We start from the raw sequence: 20,836 nt of genomic DNA, 5'->3' as shown, positions 1-20,836 counted from the left end.
GTCAGTTGAGGCCTTGAAATATATGAAAATGTGGCTCGTTGGTCTAGGGGTATGATTCTCGCTTAGGGTGCGAGAGGTCCCGGGTTCAAATCCCGGATGAGCCCCTTCTATAAGGCTGGTATTCACTGACCCATTGTTTCTGGGTTTTCAGTCAGAATTTTCTACTTTCCAATGCAACCAAACTGACTTGCACTTTCCAACTATGAATAATCTCACCAAACATGATTGAGACAGTTCTTTCTATATTTACTGTTATACAAATGAAACTAGCAACGGTTTGTGAAGTCTGCTACCGACATTTTTCCAGGTGTTACATGCAGTTTTTTTGTAAAAGAAGCTCCCTTCTTGGCCAAAGTTTTGCTCTGCCCTCAATGACCTACCATGACCAGGAAGTGGCAAGAACCAAGCCCTGGCCATTCTTTCTCAAAGTACGTGTTAGCTTTGCGCAGTGGCAGTATTGTAGCCTATGAGGTCAATCCGAGGCGCGATTATTGCTAGTTGAAAACTTTACCCAATACCCCGCCTTGGCGACTTGAAATATAGTCGACTGTGGCAATTTTTGACAGTCTCTGAGGAGGCTTATTTTCATGTATAAGGTAAGCTCGTCAAAACACGTGACATTCCACCAGAAATCGAGCTACATACTTTGTACACAACTAGTTCAGATCAAAGTCATTGGTATGCACGTGCTAGAAGAAGTACACCAGAAGTAACTGATGACGACTTGCTCAAATGTTAATCCTTTTTTCAGTTATGAGACAAAAAATTGGATGAGTTCTCTAGCTTATCATTCCAGGGGTGTGACTGTCACTATGGGAACAACAGGTCCTGTGTTCAAATCTCGGTAAGTCGGAGGAGCCGTAGACCGACCAGTGAGTGTTGGCTAGTTTGTAAAATTGATTTCAATGGGCTGTTTTCGACTCGACTATGCAAACTGGCAAAAGTGGCTCGTTGGTCTAGGAGTATGATTCTCGCTTTGGGTGCGAGAGGTCCCGGGTTCAAATCCCGGACGAGCCCAAGAACAAGCAAAATGGTGCAGTTTAAATCGAACACCTTTTAATGAAACTCAATTGCTTTTGTAGGTCAGTTGAGGCCTTGAAATATATGAAAATGTGGCTCGTTGGTCTAGGGGTATGATTCTCGCTTAGGGTGCGAGAGGTCCCGGGTTCAAATCCCGGATGAGCCCCTTCTATAAGGCTGGTATTCACTGACCCATTGTTTCTGGGTTTTCAGTCAGAATTTTCTACTTTCCAATGCAACCAAACTGACTTGCACTTTCCAACTATGAATAATCTCACCAAACATGATTGAGACAGTTCTTTCTATATTTACTGTTATACAAATGAAACTAGCAACGGTTTGTGAAGTCTGCTACCGACATTTTTCCAGGTGTTACATGCAGTTTTTTTGTAAAAGAAGCTCCCTTCTTGGCCAAAGTTTTGCTCTGCCCTCAATGACCTACCATGACCAGGAAGTGGCAAGAACCAAGCCCTGGCCATTCTTTCTCAAAGTACGTGTTAGCTTTGCGCAGTGGCAGTATTGTAGCCTATGAGGTCAAGCCGAGGCGCGATTATTGCTAGTTGAAAACTTTACCCAATACCCCGCCTTGGCAACTTGAAATATAGTCAACTGTGGCAATTTTTGACAGTCTCTGAGGAGGCGTATTTTCATGTATAAGGTAAGCTTGTCAAAACACGTGACATTCCACCAGAAATAGAGCTACATACTTTGTACACAACTAGTTCAGATCAAAGTCATTGGTATGCACGTGCTAGAAGAAGTACACCAGAAGTAACTGATGACGACTTGCTCAAATGTTAATCCTTTTTTCAGTTATGAGACAAAAAATTGGATGATTTCTCTAGCTTATCATTCCAGGGGTGTGACTGTCACTATGGGAACAACAGGTCCTGTGTTCAAATCTCGGTAAGTCGGAGGAGCCGTAGACCGACCAGTGAGTGTTGGCTAGTTTGTAAAATTGATTTCAATGGGCTGTTTTCGACTCGACTATGCAAACTGGCAAAAGTGGCTCGTTGGTCTAGGGGTATTATTCTAGCTTTGGGTGCGAGAGGTCCTGGGTTTCAAATCCCGGACAAGCCCAAGAACAAACAAGATGGTGCAGATTAGATCGAACACCTTTTAATGATACTTAATTGCTTTTGTAGGTCAGTTGAGGCCTTGAAATGTACGTAAATGTGGCTCGTTGGTCTAGGGGTATGATTCTCGCTTAGGGTGCGAGAGGTCCCAGGTTCAAATCCCGGACGAGCCCCTTCTATAAGGCTGGTATTCACTGACCCATTGTTTGTGGGTTTTCAGTCAGAATTTTCTACTTTCCAATGCAACCAAACTGACTTGCACTTTCCAACTATGAATAATCTCACCAAACATGATTGAGACAGTTCTTTCTATATTTACTGTTATACAAATGAAACTAGCAACGGTTTGTGAAGTCTGCTACCGACATTTTTCCAGGTGTTACATGCAGTTTTTTTGTAAAAGAAGCTCCCTTCTTGGCCAAAGTTTTGCTCTGCCCTCAATGACCTACCATGACCAGGAAGTGGCAAGAACCAAGCCCTTCCCATTCTTTCTCAAAGTACGTGTTAGCTTTGCGCAGTGGCAGTATTGTAGCCTATGAGGTCAATCCGAGGCGCGATTATTGCTAGTTGAAAACTTTACCCAATACCCCGCCTTGGCAACTTGAAATATAGTCGACTGTGGCAATTTTTGACAGTCTCTGAGGAGGCGTATTTTCATGTATAAGGTAAGCTTGTCAAAACACGTGACATTCCACCAGAAATAGAGCTACATACTTTGTACACAACTAGTTTAGATCAAAGTCATTGGTATGCACGTGCTAGAAGAAGTACACCAGAAGTAACTGATGACGACTTGCTCAAATGTTAATCCTTTTTTCAGTTATGAGACAAAAAATTGGATGAGTTCTCTAGCTTATCAATCCAGGGGTGTGACTGTCACTATGGGAACAAGAGGTCCTGTGTTCAAATCTCGGTAAGTCGGAGGAGCCGTTGACCGACCAGTGAGTTTTGGCTAGTTTGTAAAATTGATTTCAATGGGCTGTTTTCGACTCGACTATGCAAACTGGCAAAAGTGGCTCGTTGGTCTAGGGGTATGATTCTCGCTTTGGGTGCGAGAGGTCCCGGGTTCAAATCCCGGACGAGCCCAAGAACAAACAAGATGGTGCAGTTTAGATCGAACACCTTTTAATGATACCCAATTGCTTTTGTAGGTCAGTTGAGGCCTTGAAATGTATGTAAATGTGGCTCGTTGGTCTAGGGGTATAATTCTCGCTTAGGGTGCGAGAGGTCCCGGGTTCAAATCCCGGACGAGCCCCTTCTATAAGGCTGGTATTCACTGACCCATTGTTTGTGGGTTTTCAGTCAGAATTTTCTACTTTCCAATGCAACCAAACTGACTTGCACTTTCCAACTATGAATAATCTCACCAAACATGATTGAGACAGTTCATTCTATATTTACTGTTATACAAATGAAACTAGCAACAGTTTGTCTTTCTTTACTGCAAGAAGATCAAATCTGCTGGGAACTATTGTTTTATTTTGTGGCGGCAAGGTTACGGGTTGAAAATTGATTATTCATCCCGCCTGGTGAAGGCGTACTAAAAAGCAAAGATTTAAGTTGTACCCATGCATTTTGTTACTCTTTCAGTCAACAGGCTTTGAAGTCTGCTACCGACATTTTTCCAGGTGTTACATGCAGGTTTTTTTGTAAAAGAAGCTCCCTTCTTGGCCAAAGTTTTGCTCTGCCCTCAATGACCTACCATGACCAGGAAGTGGCAAGAACCAAGCCCTGGCCATTCTTTCTCAAAGTACGTGTTAGCTTTGAGCAGTGGCAGTATTGTAGCCTATGAGGTCAATCCGAGGCGCGATTATTGCTAGTTGAAAACTTTACCCAATACCCCGCCTTGGCGACTTGAAATATAGTCGACTGTGGCAATTTTTGACAGTCTCTGAGGAGGCGTATTTTCATGTATAAGGTAAGCTCGTCAAAACACGTGACATTCCACCAGAAATAGAGCTACATACTTTGTACACAACTAGTTCAGATCAAAGTCATTGGTATGCACGTGCTAGAAGAAGTACACCAGAAGTAACTGATGACGACATGCTCAAATGTTAATCCTTTTTTCAGTTATGAGACAAAAAATTGGATGAGTTCTCTAGCTTATAATTCCAGGGGTGTGACTGTCACTATGGGAACAAGAGGTCCTGTGTTCAAATCTCGGTAAGTCGGAGGAGCCGTAGACCGACCAGTGAGTGTTGGCTAGTTTGTAAAATTGATTTCAATGGGCTGTTTTCGACTCGACTATGCAAACTGGCAAAAGTGGCTCGTTGGTCTAGGGATATGACTTAGGTTTGGGTGCGAGAGGTCCCGGGTTCAAATCCCGGACCACCCAAGAACAAACAAGATGGTGCAGTTTAGATTGAACACCTTTTAACGATTCTTAATTGCTTTTGTAGGTCAGTTGAGGCCTTAAAATTTATATTAATGTACCTCGTTGGTCTAGGGGTATGATTCTCGCTTTGGGTGCGACAGGTCCTGGGTTCAAATCCCGGACGAGCCCCGTCTATAAGGCTGGTATTCACTGATCCAGTGTTTGTGGGTTTTCAGTCAGAATTTTCTACTTTCCAATGCAACCAAACTGACTTGCTGAAAAATATTGTGTTCAAAATAAATATTTGCTAGCATCTCCCCCAAGTGGTTGTGTGGCATAACTGGGTTTAGGAGGGGGGGTACAACAGGGGGAGATAAAGGACACTTCAACAACAAATTGACTGAGAAAGAATTTATTTCAGTTGTTTTCTTTTTTTTTCCTTTCTGATCTCATGTATAAACTCAATATTGAAGATTTTAAGATACGTTTGGCATTAGACTGTAGCCGCTGTTTCACATGAGTGTTGTGTTTTGAGCTCTAACTGGATAAAATGTCATTACTGACCATTGACACATTTTTGCAACTCAATGTTCAAATTGTTGCGACGTCATCTGCATAACCTCTGTCCCGTTCGCCTCGCGCCTGCACAGAACACAACAATTAAATAACGGGAGATCTGTGCAGCTTCAGCACGGCACTGTAGCAGAAGAGGACGTAACCTTTAACCCCAGGCCCTCCGCTGCGTCGGCCATGTCAATGTCATCTGACTCAGAGGTCAAGGGTCACGTGTGGAGCAATAAGAAATCTGCAACTTGGCACTACACTGCACTTGCAAGAATGAGCAGCGTTAATGTGCAGCTTTTGTCTACCTAGTGCATTGCTGTTGATGATTTGAGGAACTTTTGCAATAAAATAAATATCTTTTAAAACCTGTCCCCTCACCCATCAGTCATACGTTGGTAGTTTAAGATTTTTAAGCCTAGTACTGAACATCGTTTCAGTTTTTTTGCAGTACCAGTACCTCAACGATACCTGCTTTCTGATATTGATACATGAACAGAGAAAAACCCTTTTGCTTTTCATTGGATTCAACTCGGTTCAGAGACAAACGTGTCCGTGTATCAGACTAATGAATACATCTAAAATGAAGTGAAATGAGTCAAATGGTTTCCAAATGTATCCACAGAATGCACAGACTTCACTCGTTTACAGGCGCTCACACGCTGGTGATTAACTCTTGAAATAGTGATAATTCCATTCCTTTTGACTGTAAAAAGAGCCATGGTCCTGTGAAAACTGTCTGTCTTATTTTGCTGAGGAAGTGTGCTATTTGAAGCTGTTCAGTTACTAAATGGCTGCGTATGAAAATGAAAATACAAAGCACTTCATTGGTTTTGTCAAAGTCGCGTTTCAGAGTGGCACATCACATAGTCGTCCTCGCTGCACGTTTCCCTTCCTCATACTGTCCAAACTTAGAGGATTAAAGCCGGCTCCTACAGTGTTTCCTCTGCGTTTGGCGGCTCCAGATGCACCACTGCATGAGGCGGACATGAATGGCACAAGTGTCCATTCCACCCACACGGTTAATTAATGAGCAGAAGCACATTAAGGGCTAGAATTGCTGAGAAAACTGTTGATCCTATTAACCAGATGGATTTGGTCAAACTTCATTTCATCAAAAGCCATTTTTTCCTAATAACAATGAACAATGTATGTATTATATTTATTTAAAAAAATATAAATTTATTGTTAGGCAATTGGAAGAAAAATGAAAATTGGCACAAATTCAATTTGATGTGATGGGTATGGGTGATTGGCCTCAAAGACCTGTTAGTCTGCCTTTAAAAAGTCCACCTCTACTCCATTATCTAAATTAGTAGGACCTGTTTGAGCCCGTTAGCTGCATAAAGATGCTTGTCCACCCCATAATCAGTCAGACTCAAACTACTACCATGGGCAAGAACAAAGAGCTGTCAAAAGAGACCAGAGACCAAATGGTAGACCTCCACAAGGCTGGAAAGGGCCACGGGGCAGTTAGCGAGCAGCTTGGTGAAAAAAGATCAACTGAAAAAATGGAAGAGGCTAAAAATGACTGTCAATCTCCCCCTTGGACTGGGGCTCCATGCAAGATCTCACCTTGTGGGGTCTCAATGAGGATAAGAAAGATGAGGAATCAGCCCAGAACAACAGGAGCTGATCAATGACCTGAAGAGAGCTGGGACCACAGTTTCAAAGGTTACTATGGCTAACACACTACGCCTTCATGCACCGTCTAAAGTGACCATCCGGATGATCCAAATGAGTCATGGGAGAAAGTCATGACATGACAATGACCAGCCAAGGAGTGACTTTAGTGGTCTAGCCAGTCTCCAGACCTAAATCCAATAGAAAATCTTTGGAGGAGCTGAAACTCTGTGTTGCTCAGCGACAGCCCTAGATAACCGTGCTGCAGATTGTGCAAACCTGGTCGAGAACTACATGAAACGTTTGACCTCTGTAATTGTAAACAAAGGCTTCTGTACCAAGAACCTTGATTTTTTCAGGTGTTCAAATACTTATTTGCAGCAATCACAAATAAATGATTTAAAAACATACAATCATACAATGTGATTTTAGGATTTTATTTTTAGATTCTGTTTCTCACAGTGGAAATGCACCTATGATGTAAATGTCTAAGTGGGAGAAATTGCAGGGTGTTCAAATATTTACAAGACTGGCTTCACTGATTTTCACCACACTTACCACACTTACATGTGCTTAAGTTTCACTTGTGTTTTCTCAATTTACTCAGAGGAGCATGTGTTTTTACACTTTTACGTCACGTTTACCTTTGCAGCAAACTTACTACATGACAGCACCTGTGTACCTGAAGTGAACAGCTGAATAGACATGAAAATAACTGCAGTGTCTGGTGTAGACGGCTGTATCCACACTCCAAACACACGTGGCACTGTTTTTAACTGTCAAAATGTCAAAATCTAAAATGCATCCATATTTGTAGATTTCCTCACATGTTTTGCAGAAAGAGATCAAACTAACAGAATATGAATGAAAAGTCTTCACGCTGCTCCTGATTGGTCACACGTCCTGTTTATTACCCAAAACAAAGAAAGCACTTTTCAGCTCCTCAGAATGAGGCGATTGCTGCTGCGACTCAGTAAAACGAGCATGTTACAGTGACAGTAATAGAACCACATTATAGCAGAGGTAGTAGAAGGTAGAAGTAGTTCATTGGATGTCGTGATGGGAGGTAAATCGGTTCCAAAAAAGATTAGCAGCCAATATCGACTGATCTTCCCTGATACTGGCCGATATTGTAAAAAATGTATTTGGCGGGGTGCGTGTGCTCATGTGTCATTCCCAGATTGTCCTGAGTGAATCTAGATTTGTCTTTGAACATTGAACTAACTAATGAGCAAAAATAGAACAGTTTAAAAATTAAAAACAGGTTAAAAATATGTTTTATACAATCATGCCACAAATTATTTTATATCCCAATTTGTGATATTTACTTCTACTTCAGTCAGATTTATTTGCCTTTCTATGGATTTAAAAATCTAAATATTGGTATTCGTTATCGGCTGAGGCGGCGCGCCAAATATTGGACCATCGCTAATTAGATTACTCATTGTTAATTTTGAATATAAATATAATAACCACCGGATTTACCAACCAAATCAGGCCCTGCAAGCAACTAAAATCTAGCCCTGGACCCATCTTTCAAATATTTAAATAAATAATCTTGTTTACCGGTTTAATTCTGGGTTAGCACTAGGTTTAGTCCTTGTTAGAATCTGGGTTAGTCCTGGTTCAGACCGGGTTGGTACTAGTCTAGTCTTTGTTTCTCTTTGGTTCAGTCCTGGACGGGCAATTTGGCAAAGCAATGTTGGTAAAGCATTTTGTTTGTTTGTTCTCAAAAAAATCAAATCTAATTTATTGCATTAGCTCCATTTGTTGAAACAATGTGGGGATATTTCGTGCATTCGTTTCGTGGCGTGTTGTGCACCTCCGGCTCGAGACCTTGACCCTCCGAAGAATCTGGCCCTTGGGAAAATTAAGTTGAAGTGTCACAAAATGACCACAATCGCTATTTTATGTTTGGCTGTTATGGATCAATCGTAAAGATTTTGTGTTTTGTTTTCGAAGTGCAGAACACATCACAATCTCCAATAACAGACCGATCGTCATAATGTAATGGCAGATTCGTCTTCCAGCTTAGTTCACTGACTTTCGGCGCTCATGAACCAAGTAAACAATTCAAAAACACATGGACACTCTCATATTTCCACATTTAATTGATTTCCAGCACCACAGACAGCTCTCTCAGCCTGAACGCCTTTTCCAGCTTCGAGCTCGGTACCAGCGTGAACCCGATCGTTTTCGCTCTACACAAAACGTAATCTCGTCCCTGCGCTCGCCAGCCCAAAGTGTGCCGTTGCCTCGCAGCCCGCGCCAGCCCCCTCCAGGTGACTTATTGATAGACTTCAGAGAGCAGGAGGCGCGGGCAGAGCTGGAGGCACAGGCAGGCATTTTGTCCCCGCTTCAGACGGAGCTCCAGTAGCGCTGAGTGAAGAGGAGATGTTAACAAAGGACGTAAAAGAGACGGTCAGTGTCGTGGTAATGCTATACAGACTGGCTCTACTCTTTTACTACCCCTACTTCCACTACTGATACTACCACTACTACTACAAATATTCACTAAAAGGAGACGTATTGTGCTGTTTTTCCTGGAACTTAATGCTAAACTAACAAATGCAGATCACCGTGTCACATGTGGTTAACTGAAATATACAATGTGGATCTAAAACGACATAGAAATAGAAGTTGGTTCTGAGGTTTAAAGGAGCTGTACTCAAAAAGTAAAAGTAGTTTTGCTCCAGTGCAGATACATTGTAGAAGCAGCTCTCAGGGTTAAAATGAGGCCGCTGTGTTCTCTCTGCAGGGTTTTGTTGTTTGGAAACCGGGTAATACGGTGTTAGCATGTTAACGTTTGTTAGCTTTACCGTTCGCTCCGTCGGAAAGTTTTTAAAAGTGATAATAAATGAATCGCTGTGAATAATTACGATGCTCAGAATGTACTAGGTGAAAGATACACGTACTGCAGTGGTAGCACAACACATATTTTAAATGATTTGTTCAAGAAAAGTACTTTCAATAGTAAATATTTTGTACAGTGAATACTTTAACTTAAGTAATAATTTGATAGAGCTACTTTTATTTGTATTGGAGTAATATTTGACCTGGTGTATCTGTACTTAATCTCAACTTATACTTGTACTTTGAACACTTCTGTTACTCTTATTGACCTCAACCATTTAATTCATGATTGAGAAAACAACAGTATTTTGTTTGGCTCATCAAACTGAATCATTTTGATGTAAAGTGCAATACAAACGTCCCATACAATAAATCCCAAATAAATAACCACTGTGTAAACATTAGGCCATGAGGCTGGTTATAAAAGTAAAACGAACCAATAATAATAATATCCTGTACCACAACTTGATAACCTTTGATGTTTGATTTCAACTTCAATTATTATTATTTATTTTTTAAACATATATTCACGTTACTGGCACATGACATGTTTTTAAATGCATTTACTCTCTGTCTTGCTTGTGTATTTAAATGTTTTGACTACAGAAACTATGTCGCACCAAGACAAGTCGCCTCTCAAGGACAATAAAGGTTATCCTGCTCTAAAAGTTGTACAAAACAGGTCTGATTTGCCAGAGTTGTCCCGTGTTTAGCTGACGTTAGCATTAGCCGCTGCCGCACTGGCTCTGAACACTCACAGATGCTAGCGTGCCATGGAGCGTAGCCGCCGTTAGCACAAACCTGTTCCAGCCTTTTACATCTGCTTGTGCTGGTCACGGAGCACATTTTGGCCCGTCCCGCGCTCATCTGTTCGTGTTAGCTTGTCCTGTTGCCACCTGACGTTAGCCGGCCACAGACAACCACACTAGCCATTCTTTTAGTAAAGTGATATAGTTATAGTATTTAGTTTGTATTATTTATTTATACATGCATTTAATTATACTGTGTGTGTGTGTGTGTGTGTGTGTGTGTGTGAGTGCGTGTGTGAGTGTGTGTGTGTGTGTGTGTATTGGTGTGTATTGGTGAGTGTGTGTGTGTGTGTGTGTGTGAGTGCGTGTGTGAGTGTGTGTGTGAGTGTGTGTGTGTGTGTGTGTATTGGTGTGTATTGGTGAGTGTGTGTGTGTGTAGATGTGTGTGTGCATGTGTGTATGTGTATTGGTGTATGTGTGCGTGCATGTATGTGTGTGTGTATTGGTGTGTGTGTGTGTGTGCATGTGTGTGTATGTGTGTATTGGTGTGTGTGTGTGTGCGTGTATGTGTGTGTGTGTGTGTATTGGTGTGTGTGTGTGCGTGCGTGTGTGTGTATGTGTGTATTGGTGTGTGTGTGTGCGTGTATGTGTGTGTGTGTGTGTATTGGTGTGTGTGTGTGTGTGTGTGTGAGTGTGTGTGTGTGTGTGTGTGTGTGTGTGTGCGTGCGTGTGTGTGTGTGCGTGTGTGGGTGTGTGTGTGTGTGTATTGGTGTGGGTGCGTGTATGTGTGTGTGTGTGTGTGCGTGCGTGTATTGGTGTGTGTGTGTATGTGTGTGTGTGTGTGAGTGCGTGCATGTGTGTGTGTGTGTGTGTGTGTGTGTATTGGTGTGTGTGTGTGTGTGTGTGTATTGGTGTGTGTGTGTGTGTGTGTGTGTGTGTGTGTGAGTGCGTGCATGTGTGTGTGCGTGTATGTGTGTGTGTCTAACGTTTGCACACTGCAGTGCTTACATCATCCTGTTATTATGCTCCATGTTTGACAGAACAAATCATATTTCATATGAAATCTTGATATTTCAAACCCAAAAGTAAGAACTCAAATGGATCGAGCACAAATAAGTTTCACACAACTTGTTTTCTAAATGCGCAATACGTGCTTGGCCTAAAAAGGAATGAAACGTGAAATTGTTTGATCATGGTGTTGTATTTATTTATTTATTGACCTAAAGGAGACAGAGCGTGGCCATTTCCCGACTTTCAAAGCCCGACACACACTTTGATCTGAAGTCGCATTTACAGACTTCATATTGTCTGGGGACTTTTTCTTTGGTCAATATAAGAACTATAGTGTTTTTCACTGAAGAGAAATATATTGCAAACATTTCTGATGGACTTTTGTACAAAGTTTTGGTCTAAAGCTTCAACTGATCAACTAGTTTCACTGATATGGTTTACATGTTGTAGAATAACAGAATATGAAGAATATGTATATTGACAAAATGCTAATTACCTGCTTCAATATGCATTTCATAACATATTCTGTTACATGGTCTGAATACTTCTGTTTTCTCTCAACATTTAAGCTTTCATGTGGAAACAACCAAAGTGTCAAATCCAAACTTAAAGGTCCCATATCATGCAAAATCTACTTTTCAGAGCTTATAACCTTCTTACAGCGCTATCGGTGCCTCATGTGCCCAACGTGGTTTTATGATGGATTCCTGCAGTTTTTAGCTAGAGAACTGTCTCTATCCGTCTCCCCGGATGAGCAGACGAACGAGGGCTACTCACCAGGATGACGCGTCACTCACCAGGATGACGTGTCGCTCACCAGGATGACGCTCCGCTCACCAGGATGACTCGGCGCTCACCAGGATGACGCTCCGCTCACCAGGATGACTCAGCGCTCACCAGGATGACGCGTCACTCACCAGGATGACGTGTCGCTCACCAGGATGACGCTCCGCTCACCAGGATGACTCGGCGCTCACCAGGATGACGCTCCGCTCACCAGGATGACTCAGCGCTCACCAGGATGACGCGGCACTCACCAAGATGACGCGTCGCTCACCAGGATGACGCGGCGCTCACCAAGATGACGCGTCGCTCACCAGGATGACGCTCCGCTCACCAGGATGACGCTCCGCTCACCAGGATGACGCGGCGCTCACCAGGATGACGCGGCGCTCACCAGGATGACGCGGCACTCACCAAGATGACGCGTCACTCACCAGGATGACGCTCCGCTCACCAGGATGACGCTCCGCTCACCAGGATGACGCGGCGCTCACCAGGATGACGCGGCGCTCACCAGGATGACTCGGCGCTCACCAGGATGACGCGGCGCTCACCAGGATGACACGGCACTCACCAGGATGACGCGTCGCTCACCAGGATGACACGGCACTCACCAGGATGACGCGTCGCTCACCAGGATGACGCGTCGCTCACCAGGATGACGCTCCGCTCACCAGGATGACGCGGCGCTCATCAGGATGACGCGGCGCTCACCAGGATGACGCGTCGCTCACCAGGATGACGAGTCGCTCACCAGGATGACGCGGCGCTCACCAGGATGACGCGGCGCTCACCAGGATGACACGGCACTCACCAGGATGACGCGTCGCTCACCAGGATGACGCGTCGCTCACCAGGATGACGCTCCGCTCACCAGGATGACTCGGCGCTCACCAGGATGACGCGGCGCTCACCAGGATGACTCAGCGCTCACCAGGATGACGCGTCACTCACCAGGATGACGTGTCGCTCACCAGGATGACGCTCCGCTCACCAGGATGACTCGGCGCTCACCAGGATGACGCTCCGCTCACCAGGATGACGCGGCACTCACCAAGATGACGCGTCGCTCACCAAGATGACGCGTCGCTCACCAGGATGACGCTCCGCTCACCAGGATGACGCGGCGCTCACCAGGATGACGCGGCACTCACCAGGATGACGCGGCGCTCACCAGGATGACACGGCACTCACCAGGATGACGCGTCGCTCACCAGGATGACACGGCACTCACCAGGATGACGCGTCGCTCACCAGGATGACGCGTCGCTCACCAGGATGACGCTCCGCTCACCAGGATGACTCGGCGCTCACCAGGATGACGCGGCACTCACCAAGATGACGCGGCGCTCATCAGGATGACGCCTCGCTCACCAGGATGACGCGGCGCTCACCAGAATGACTCGGCGCTCACCAGGATGACGCGGTGCTCACCAGGATGACGCGGCGCTCACCAGGATGACGCGGCGCTCACCAGGATGACTCGGCGCTCACCAGGATGACGCGGCGCTCACCAGGATGACACGGCACTCACCAGGATGACGCGTCGCTCACCAGGATGACACGGCGCTCACCAGGATGACGCGTCGCTCACCAGGATGACGCGTCGCTCACCAGGATGACGCTCCGCTCACCAGGATGACTCGGCGCTCACCAGGATGACGCGGCACTCACCAAGATGACGCGGCGCTCATCAGGATGACGCGGCGCTCACCAGGATGACACGGCACTCACCAGGATGACGCGGCGCTCACCAGGATGACACGGCACTCACCAGGATGACGCGTCGCTCACCAGGATGACACGGCACTCACCAGGATGACGCGTCGCTCACCAGGATGACGCGTCGCTCACCAGGATGACGCTCCGCTCACCAGGATGACTCGGCGCTCACCAGGATGACGCGGCACTCACCAAGATGACGCGGCGCTCATCAGGATGACGCCTCGCTCACCAGGATGACGCGGCGCTCACCAGAATGACTCGGCGCTCACCAGGATGACGCGGTGCTCACCAGGATGACGCGGCGCTCACCAGGATGACGCGGCGCTCACCAGGATGACGCCTCGCTCACCAGGATGACGCCTCGCTCACCACGATGACGCGGCGCTCACCAGGATGACTCGGCGCTCACCAGGATGACGCGGCGCTCACCAGGATGACGCGGCGCTCACCAGGATGACGCTCCGCTCACCAGGATGACGCGGCGCTCACCAGAATGACTCGGCGCTCACCAGGATGACGCCTCGCTCACCAGGATGACGCGGCACTCACCAAGATGACGCGGCGCTCACCAGGATGACGCCTCGCTCACCAGGATGACACGGCGCTCACCAGAATGACTCGGCGCTCACCAGGATGACGCGGCGCTCACCAGGATGACGCGGCGCTCACCAGGATGACGCGGCGCTCACCAGGATGACGCTCCGCTCACCAGGATGACGCCTCGCTCACCACGATGACGTGGCGCTCACCAGGATGACTCGGCGCTCACCAGGATGACGCGGCGCTCACCAGGATGACGCTCCGCTCACCAGGATGACTCGGCGCTCACCAGGATGACGCGGCGCTCACCAGGATGACGCCTCGCTCACCAGGATGACGCGGCGCTCACCAGAATGACTCGGCGCTCACCAGGATGACGCGGCGCTCACCAGGATGACTCGGCGCTCACCAGGATGACGCGGCGCTCACCAGGATGACGCCTCGCTCACCAGGATGACGCAGCGCTCACCAGAATGACTCGGCGCTCACCAGGATGACGCGGCGCTCACCAGGATGACGCCTCGCTCACCAGGATGACGCCTCGCTCACCAGGATAACGCGGCACTCACCAGGATGACGCCGCGCTCACCAGGATGACGCTCCGCTCACCAGGATGACGCGGCGCTCACCAGGATGACGCTCCGCTCACCAGGATGACGCAGCGCGCTTCCCTTTTTCAGCTTATCCTCCAGGTGGCGCTCTGTACCTGTGACACGGGTGAGGGGAGCAGGGTCCACGATATGGGTGATATTTTATAACTATTATGTTGTGAGCAACACTTATTATTATAAACTATACGCTTAGGGTAGACTATGAAACAGGGAAAATAGCTTAATATAGGTTATATTTATCGTATTTTATTATTTCATTGAATCCACTTGCATCCATGGATTCATATGGGACAATGTAACTTAAAGGTCCTTTTTCTGTTCAAGCTAGAAATCTGAGGGTAATTTTTGGGGGACTCAGACTTGAATTTTAACAGCTACGTCAAATCAATAACATCAGTAGCTTTTTATCATCTAAAAACATTGCCAAAATCAAAAATATAGTGTCCAAACCAGATTTTGTCTCCAGTAGATTAGACTACTGTAACGGCCGCTCACTGGTCTCTCCAAACGAGCTGTAAAACAGCTGCAGTACATCCAGAACGCTGCTGCTCGGGTCCTGACCAGAACCAGGAAGTACCATCACATTAGTCCTGACTAGAACCAGGAAGTACCATCACATTAGTCCTGACTAGAACCAGGAAGTACCATCAGATTAGTCCTGACTAGAACCAGGAAGTACCATCACATTAGTCCTGACTAGAACCAGGAAGTACCATCACATTAGTCCTGACTAGAACCAGGAAGTACCATCACATTAGTCCTGACTAGAACCAGGAAGTACCATCACATTAGTCCTGACTAGAACCAGGAAGTACCATCAGATTAGTCCTGACTAGAACCAGGAAGTACCATCACATTAGTCCTGACTAGAACCAGGAAGTACCATCACATTAGTCCTGACTAGAACCAGGAAGTACCATCACATTAGTCCTGACTAGAACCAGGAAGTACCATCACATTAGTCCTGACTAGAACCAGGAAGTACCATCAGATTAGTCCTGACTAGAACCAGGAAGTACCATCACATTAGTCCTGACTAGAACCAGGAAGTACCATCACATTAGTCCTGACTAGAACCAGGAAGTACCATCACATTAGTCCTGACTAGAACCAGGAAGTACCATCACATTAGTCTTGACCAGAACCAGGAAGTACCATCACATTAGTCCTGACTAGAACCAGGAAGTACCATCACATTAGTCTTGACCAGAACCAGGAAGTACCATCACATTAGTCCTGACTAGAACCAGGAAGTACCATCACATTAGTCCTGACTAGAACCAGGAAGTACCATCACATTAGTCCTGACTAGAACCAGGAAGTACCATCAGATTAGTCCTGACTAGAACCAGGAAGTACCATCACATTAGTCCTGACTAGAACCAGGAAGTACCATCACATTAGTCCTGACTAGAACCAGGAAGTACCATCACATTAGTCCTGACTAGAACCAGGAAGTACCATCACATTAGTCCTGACTAGAACCAGGAAGTACCATCACATTAGTCCTGACTAGAACCAGGAAGTACCATCACATTAGTCCTGACTAGAACCAGGAAGTCCTGACCAGAACCAGGAAGTACCATCACATTAGTCCTGTTCTCAGGGACCGGCCTCCTGCTGGTGCCAGAGTCAAATCTAAGGTAAAACAGTTTTGTTTAGCTGAGTTTGTGACTGAAAGATTTTCTTTGCACTCTTCTCTTTTATGTCCTAAACTTTTGTGATTTCTGTCATGTCTTTGTGATTTTAATCTTTTTTTTCCTGTTGTGAAGCACTTTGAATTGCCTTGTGTATGAATTGTGCTCAACAAATAAACTTGCCTTTTCTAAAAATGCATTTTCTCCCACAGAGACATAAAGATCAGCCCTTAAAGGACAAATATTATGCAGTATTTGTATTGTTCTTAGCCTTTAAACATGCTCTTTAGAACTTTTAGTTTTGCATCTCATGTTTTAGAAACAAACAAAATGACATGTGTTTCTCTGCTGTTTCTTGACCACATCGAAGATAAACATTTTAGCGCATGTCTCGCCGGCCTGTTTACTTCCTGGTCTTGGAACGCTCTCTTCACTTGTGCTGATGAGAGAAGCTCCACAGAGCCACGTCACAGATCGAGAAAACGTTAGTTATCGAGGAAATCTAGAAGAAATTGTGTGTATTTTTCACGCTCGGAGGGGAGAGGACTTTCTTCATTAAATTCATTAAACTAGCATGAATGAAGCTAAATGCGACTCCAGGGGAACCATGTTAGAACACGGTCAAAAGCTAAAAAGCTCCTTTAAATTAGCATCTACTCACACCAAACGTTCTAATCTTGGACTGAAGGATTTTTCTTTTTAGGATTGTTTTGCCCGTAGGTTTTATTAGACATGATAATATAGCGCGAACTGGAGATGAGAGAGGGAAGGATGTGCAGCAAATAGTCCGAGCCGGGTTTGAACTCTCGATGCTGCGATCCGTCCACATGGAGCACGCGTTTGCTCGAGCAAGATATGAGCGACATGTTCCTTTTCATCCAATTCGAAGCCTGAATTATTAAGAATGAAAATGTTTACGCAAATTATCACAGTGTCAAGGTGTTGTTTTTATTCTAATCTAATCTAATCTAATCTAATCTAATCTAATCTAATATGTCAAAGAAATAAAGCAAGAATGTTTTCCTATGACAATATTTAAGATACACAAGTTCAAATTGATGCTGCTAAATTTAAGATGTTTTCCATTCACTCGCAACATCGAGCTCTTCTTCATCGTTTTTTCCATATTTCTTCCAGCTTTGAGCCGCTCTCCCTTAGAGTCGACTAATCCATGTCTTTAGTTGACCGAGAACAGCCCTAATTACCACCAGATGACATAAACCAGTGGGAGGCAGTGTTCTTAAAGCGCTGTGAGGGGAAGCGGACTAAACATACAGGATTGTGTGTGAATGAAACAACTCCAGGTCTGTTTATGAAGAGGGAACTCCATCATAAACATCATAAACATGCTTTAAAACTCTAATTGTTAGTCTTGATTTAACCCCTTTAAGGAGCCGTGCAGCAGAAGTAACTGTGGGGGTTTATGTGTTGTTTTATGGACTGTGTTGTGGTAACTGTGACACTCCCATTCACAGAGACGTTTCCTGGAAAATACTCTTTATCTATGGGCTAATACTGCCCCCTAGTGGTTTATAATGCAACTACAATGTGCATGTATTTCAGCTCCTTTAATTGCATGTCCTTCTGTTATCTGTGGTTTTCTTGATCTCTTTGATTTCAAGCAGACTAAAAGGCGTTAAAGATGACTTTTAACTCTCAGGTATCTTCAAGTGTTTTGAACTATAACAGGCAGAGAGTCCTTTTACATTTTGTTCATTGCAAACCATCGATAGAAACGGGTCCGTTGACTTGCCTCGCCTCTTCAGCCTGACATTTCACTGTGACAAAAAGCAGATTTCATTTACAGAACTCTAAATGCGTCACTCAGAGTCTTCATTTTTCATAGAATCACAAGCAAGTACAGGGATGTGGGCGGGGATAGGAGCAGGGAAAAACTGGAATTTTCAAGATGAATTCCAACGTGTAAGAATCACAATACGACTTTGAGGAAACACTGCTGTAACAAGATTAAAGGCTCATTAACATTCATTTTCGAGACAAAATTCAGGGATAAGTTTGAGAGATAAAATACAACAGACAAATGTGTCCTACGGCGAGCAGCAGGGCCAAAAAGCACCACTTCTCACCCTGACTTTGGCGCCGCTCATCACCTGCCAGTGCCACCTCTGCAGTGAAGCATGGTGGTGGCATCATGCTGTGGGGCGCCAGGCACTGGGAGACTAGTCAGGGTCAAGGGTTAGGGTTAGGGTGAAGGTTCATCTACAGACAAGACAATGACCCTCAGCACAAGGGAGAACAAAGGAGTGGCCACAGGACAACTCTGTGAATGTCCCTGAATGGCCCCGAGGCCACACTTTTGAACCAACGCTCACCATCCGACCTGACGGAGCTTTTAGAGGTTCTGCAGAAGAAGAACTGCCCATGAGGTGTGAATACTTCTGTACATGTGTGAATACTTCTGTACATGTGTGAATACTTCTATACATGTGTGAATACTTCTGTACATGTGTGAATACTTCTGTACATGTGTGAATACTTCTGTACATGTGTGAATACTTCAGTACATGTGTGAATACTTCTGTACATGTGTGAATACTTCTGTATATGTGTGAATACTTCAGTACATGTGTGAATACTTCTGTACATGTGTGAATACTTCTGTACATGTGTGAATATTTCTGTACATGTGTGAATATTTCTGTACATGTGTGAATACTTCAGTACATGTGTGAATACTTCTGTACATGTGTGAATACTTCTGTACATGTGTGAATACTTCTGTACATGTGTGAATACTTCTATACATGTGTGAATACTTCTGTACATGTGTGAATACTTCTATACATGTGTGAATACTTCTGTACATGTGTGAATACTTCTGTACATGTGTGAATACTTCAGTACATGTGTGAATACTTCTGTACATGTGTGAATACTTCTGTATATGTGTGAATACTTCAGTACATGTGTGAATACTTCTGTACATGTGTGAATACTTCAGTACATGTGTGAATACTTCAGTACATGTGTGAATACTTCTGTACATGTGTGAATACTTCTGTACATGTGTGAATATTTCTGTACATGTGTGAATATTTCTGTACATGTGTGAATACTTCAGTACATGTGTGAATACTTCTATACATGTGTGAATACTTCTATACATGTGTGAATACTTCTGTACATGTGTGAATACTTCTGTACATGTGTGAATACTTCAGTACATGTGTGAATATTTCTGTACATGTGTGAATACTTCAGTACATGTGTGAATACTTCTGTACATGTGTGAATACTTCTGTACATGTGTGAATACTTCTATACATGTGTGAATACTTCAGTACATGTGTGAATACTTCTGTACATGTGTGAATACTTCTGTACATGTGTGAATACTTCAGTACATGTGTGAATATTTCTGTACATGTGTGAATACTTCTGTACATGTGTGAATACTTCTGTACATGTGTGAATACTTCTGTACATGTGTGAATACTTCAGTACATGTGTGAATACTTCTGTACATGTGTGAATACTTCTGTACATGTGTGAATACTTCTGTATATGTGTGAATACTTCAGTACATGTGTGAATACTTCTGTACATGTGTGAATACTTCAGTACATGTGTGAATACTTCTATACATGTGTGAATACTTCTGTACATGTGTGAATACTTCTATACATGTGTGAATACTTCTGTACATGTGTGAATACTTCTATACATGTGTGAATACTTCTGTACATGTGTGAATACTTCTATACATGTGTGAATACTTCTGTACATGTGTGAATACTTCTGTACATGTGTGAATACTTCTGTACATGTGTGAATACTTCTGTACATGTGTGAATACTTCTGTACATGTGTGAATACTTCTGTACATGTGTGAATACTTCTATACATGTGTGAATACTTCTGTACATGTGTGAATACTTCTGTACATGTGTGAATACTTCTGTACATGTGTGAATACTTCAGTACATGTGTGAATACTTCTGTACATGTGTGAATACTTCTGTACATGTGTGAATATTTCTGTACATGTGTGAATACTTCTGTACATGTGTGAATACTTCTATACATGTGTGAATACTTCTGTACATGTGTGAATACTTCTGTACATGTGTGAATACTTCTGTACATGTGTGAATATTTCTATACATGTGTGAATACTTCTGTACATGTGTGAATACTTCTGTACATGTGTGAATACTTCTGTACATGTGTGAATACTTCAGTACATGTGTGAATACTTCTGTATATGTGTGAATACTTCAGTACATGTGTGAATACTTCTGTACATGTGTGAATACTTCTGTACATGTGTGAATACTTCTGTACATGTGTGAATACTTCTGTACATGTG

At 44.3% G+C, this 20,836-nt stretch overlaps 10 non-coding genes across 10 annotated transcripts; all 10 read left to right on the top strand.

Moving 5' to 3' along the window:
- The first annotated feature begins 32 nt into the window (after window positions 1-32).
- Window positions 33-104, top strand: trnap-agg (transfer RNA proline (anticodon AGG)). The gene has a single exon. It is a non-coding gene; the product is annotated as a tRNA-Pro (tRNA).
- Window positions 105-437: 333 nt separating this feature from the next.
- On the top strand, window positions 438-578 carry LOC140366528 (U4 spliceosomal RNA). Its single transcript, XR_011928074.1, has one exon. It is a non-coding gene; the product is annotated as a U4 spliceosomal RNA (small nuclear RNA).
- Window positions 579-945: 367 nt separating this feature from the next.
- On the top strand, window positions 946-1,017 carry trnap-ugg (transfer RNA proline (anticodon UGG)). Its single transcript has one exon. It is a non-coding gene; the product is annotated as a tRNA-Pro (tRNA).
- Window positions 1,018-1,114: 97 nt separating this feature from the next.
- On the top strand, window positions 1,115-1,186 carry trnap-agg (transfer RNA proline (anticodon AGG)). The gene has a single exon. It is a non-coding gene; the product is annotated as a tRNA-Pro (tRNA).
- Window positions 1,187-1,519: 333 nt separating this feature from the next.
- LOC140366475 (U4 spliceosomal RNA) lies at window positions 1,520-1,660 on the top strand. The gene has a single exon (XR_011928024.1). It is a non-coding gene; the product is annotated as a U4 spliceosomal RNA (small nuclear RNA).
- A 537-nt stretch (window positions 1,661-2,197) lies between these two features.
- Window positions 2,198-2,269, top strand: trnap-agg (transfer RNA proline (anticodon AGG)). The gene has a single exon. It is a non-coding gene; the product is annotated as a tRNA-Pro (tRNA).
- Window positions 2,270-2,602: 333 nt separating this feature from the next.
- On the top strand, window positions 2,603-2,743 carry LOC140366413 (U4 spliceosomal RNA). Its single transcript, XR_011927963.1, has one exon. It is a non-coding gene; the product is annotated as a U4 spliceosomal RNA (small nuclear RNA).
- A 367-nt stretch (window positions 2,744-3,110) lies between these two features.
- Window positions 3,111-3,182, top strand: trnap-ugg (transfer RNA proline (anticodon UGG)). Its single transcript has one exon. It is a non-coding gene; the product is annotated as a tRNA-Pro (tRNA).
- A 97-nt stretch (window positions 3,183-3,279) lies between these two features.
- Window positions 3,280-3,351, top strand: trnap-agg (transfer RNA proline (anticodon AGG)). The gene has a single exon. It is a non-coding gene; the product is annotated as a tRNA-Pro (tRNA).
- A 504-nt stretch (window positions 3,352-3,855) lies between these two features.
- On the top strand, window positions 3,856-3,996 carry LOC140366379 (U4 spliceosomal RNA). The gene has a single exon (XR_011927930.1). It is a non-coding gene; the product is annotated as a U4 spliceosomal RNA (small nuclear RNA).
- The last annotated feature ends 16,840 nt before the right edge of the window (window positions 3,997-20,836 follow it).

The sequence above is a fragment of the Eucyclogobius newberryi genome, unplaced genomic scaffold, assembly GCF_026437365.1.
Source record: "Eucyclogobius newberryi isolate DKJ021-1_F unplaced genomic scaffold, fEucNew1.0.hap1 SCAF_19, whole genome shotgun sequence".
Lineage (NCBI taxonomy): Eukaryota > Metazoa > Chordata > Actinopteri > Gobiiformes > Gobiidae > Eucyclogobius > Eucyclogobius newberryi.
Note: the sequence above shows the minus strand (reverse complement) of the source record. Positions and strands in the feature narration are given on the sequence as shown.